Source organism: Gracilinanus agilis, unplaced genomic scaffold, assembly GCF_016433145.1.
Source record: "Gracilinanus agilis isolate LMUSP501 unplaced genomic scaffold, AgileGrace unplaced_scaffold23977, whole genome shotgun sequence".
NCBI classification, from domain to species: domain Eukaryota; kingdom Metazoa; phylum Chordata; class Mammalia; order Didelphimorphia; family Didelphidae; genus Gracilinanus; species Gracilinanus agilis.
The window spans coordinates 5,441-8,740 of NW_025355776.1; the positions used below are offsets into that span (position 1 = coordinate 5,441).

The window sequence follows — 3,300 nt, forward strand, 5'->3', positions numbered from 1 at the left end:
AGGGCCTACACCAGAGTGGTGGTGGTTTCAGAGAAGAGAAGGGGATGTCATAAATATTTATTAAACCAGGAACTGTGCTAAATGCTGTGGATACAAAAACTAAAAATGAAAAACAGACCTTGCCCTCAAGTTTACAATATAATAAGGGGAAGACGACATACAAAAGGAAGCTAAAAATGGGGGAAGGGGTAGTCACCCTGCATTGGGGTTGTGATGGTGAAATGCAAAGAAATCCTGAAAGTAGGACAACTGGTAGGAAATGAGGAAATGGCTATCCTGGGCCCCTTCCTTAAATATAACTTTTGAATCTCGTGGCTCCACCCACTAATCAGAGGGAGAACCCTCCAATCTGAGGGGCAGACAGCATGAGTACCAAAGCTAATTTGAACTAGCAGGATGATGATATTTCCCAGTGATGAGGTTTCTTTGTTATTTTGGAGTACTCTAAAGTCACAGAAGCTGGTGGGAAATGGGGGTATAGAAGAAATAGGGGTATTGATCAGATTTGGCAGTTGAGTATAGGAAGTGAGAGAGAGTGAGGAGTCATGGACGATGTGTCAGTTTTGAAGCCTGGGTGACTAGGAAGATGGTGGTTTTATTACAATACTATTATCAGTACACCATAGTACCAGTTTGATTTTGTTGTTGTTGTTATTGTTTTCAAATGTTAATTTATTGCAGTCATCTCCTTTGTAGCTTCTAACTGGCTGGGCATCCCACGGCACCATTACTGATGTCTCCAATGACACCATGAGGGTGTCCACCATCGATATTGCAGATAGACTATTCCAAGTATCTCTTTAATGGTTCCAGAGAGGCCTTTTACAAGGCATCAGCACCTCATCTGTCAAGCAATGTTGATGATCTCATCAAGACTGATGTTTAAACACTGTGTTTAATATTTTTCTGCTTCTTTCTGTCCTGAGAAAGTTCCTTTAGGGGTTGATGGTCAAGGTTGAGGCATAAGGCACAACCTCAATCCAAGCCTGTCTCTGAGTGGTAAGTTTCTCTGTGATCTTTCACCCATTCCAGTCACCAGTCACTTTGGCAATGTCATCGCCAACCTTTTGGGGAAACAAACCCAAGGACCAATTTTGGGGGCCAAAGCAATTGTGGCACCATCTTCACCACCAATGAGCCTTAAAACATGACTTCAGTTTCTGTAGGGTCAAGCTTGGGCAATCTGGTAATGATAAAGGAGGAGGATGCGCCTAGATGCCTCAGGGTGGCTACTGATGGTAGATGCACCCAAATTCAAAAGGACCAAAGAAGCTGTACTTTTACCACTCATGAGCAGAGAACCAAAAAGGCAGTTTGGATTTGTTTAATGTAGAGTCAGCAGCTAGTGAGGAAACAAGGAAAAAAAGGAGAAGACTGTTGTGGGGAAGGAATTCAATGCATTTTTGTTGCCAAGGTGATATAGGATGGAAAGATGGGAGCTCTGTGTTTACTCTCTGAAAAGGGGCATGGTGAGACCCTTACAGTCCTTTGCACACTCAACACAAGAGAGGCCAAATATCAATGCTGAGGCCAGCATTTCCTAGTTCTCAATCAAAAGTCCCAAAGAAGAGCTCAGAACCCCTCCTTGCCTGGCCCCCATATGTGGTCCTGCCAGCTCAGCGTTCTGATGGCTCTGGGATTGGGGGCCTGGGCTCCAGATGCCCCATTTTCCTTTATGCTTAATCCCTAAAACCACAAGTTATTATTATAATTCTAAAATTCCACAGTCAGGATCCAGAACAATATTCACATCTCTCCACTCTGTGTAAGATGGAGTGAGCTATGGAAGGGTCGTGAACACAGCCCTAAGATCTCAAAATCTCCGCTAGGTTTCATTTCTCTTCTTCTCCCAGTATCAGATTTGAGGTTATAGAATCTTGAGGTTGGAGGGACCAGGGTCGGGGGAGAGGAGTTGAATTAGGAGAAGGGAATAGGCAGAAGCCTTCCTGGTGGGATTTAGGACCCTGGCACCCTGGGAGACTGAACCACAGAACAAAGTGGTTTTTATTTCACTGCTAGCTGAAGTTCCTCCCTCACAGAATTCAGCTTGAGATGTGTGAGTGCACCGTCCAGAAGGTTATCAGGACTTTCCTTAGTTACCAGAAGCTGAATCTCTTCCCTTGGGCCCCTTTTCTAGTCACAAGGCAGAATATGTTAGGTCAACTTGCGGTGTTTCTCAAAGCAACCAAATGTACCATTTCCAAACAGTGGCAGCATAAACACAGTGTTGTTTGTCCATGTGCCTGTGAGAATTCAGGTCATTCTTTTTTTCTTCATCTTTGCAAATACAAACCCACAATTCTGTGGGCTATAGTGAAAAAAGCAGGCAGTGAACTTGAGTCTGATAACTTGGGAGAAAAGCCAAGTTCTGACAATTATTTGCTCAAAGACCTTAGGCAGGTCATTCTTCCCAAGCCCGAAATGTTCTCCCTCCTCATGTCCACCTCCTGGTTTCCTTCAAGCCCCACATCAAACCTTATATTCTGCTCCTCGCCTTTCCTCATCCCCCTCAATGCCGGTGCCTTCCCTCTGCAGATTATTCCCAAGCTCTCCTCTCTAGAGTTGTTTGCAAGTTCTCTCCCCTACTAGACTGTGAGCTCCTGGAGGGCAAGGGGTGTCTTTTACCTTTCTCTCTCTCTCCCCTGCATTTAGCACAGTGCTAAGCACTAGTAGGTGCCTAATCAATGTTTATTGGCTGATTGGCTGACTGACTGTAAAACGAATGGCTTGGATTAGATAATATAAAGTCTCTCCCACCTCTAGTAATCTCTGAAGTTCTCATTAAGGTTGAGTCAGTGGCTTGGAGGAAGCTAACTACACATTGCAATGGACCTGTTATGAGGAAGACCTGAGTTCCAATCTAGCTCCACAATCTTTGTTGCTGTATTACCCTGAATGAGTCACTTGAGTGCCATCTGCCTTAGTTTCCTTGTAAGTAAAATGGAGATTATAGCATGCCTAACACTCAGGGTTGTTATGGGTACAAAATGAAATAATATTTGTGAAAACCTTAAATTGCGATGTAAAGGCTAGTTATTATTAGTGATCCACGTTACTTACAGACTGCCTGAAAAAGTGCTATGTGATACTCCTGTTGAAATTCATTAATTTAAATGCAAGTCATGACTGAGCAATTGGACTTGCTTATATTGATGGTCCATGTTAGGCTTCTAATGCGAAATTTAATACAAATAGGAACCTTAGGATATCTCAATTAAAAAAATTAAGCTCCTACTACGTCCCAGACAGCATGTTTGCCATTGAATGTAGTCCTACCATTGTGACCACTGAATCAAAGGA

At 43.3% G+C, this 3,300-nt stretch overlaps 1 pseudogene; it reads right to left on the minus strand.

Moving 5' to 3' along the window:
* Positions 1-699: 699 nt before the first annotated feature.
* LOC123254529 lies at positions 700-2,504 on the minus strand (annotated as a pseudogene).
* Between the last annotated feature and the right edge of the window lie 796 nt (positions 2,505-3,300).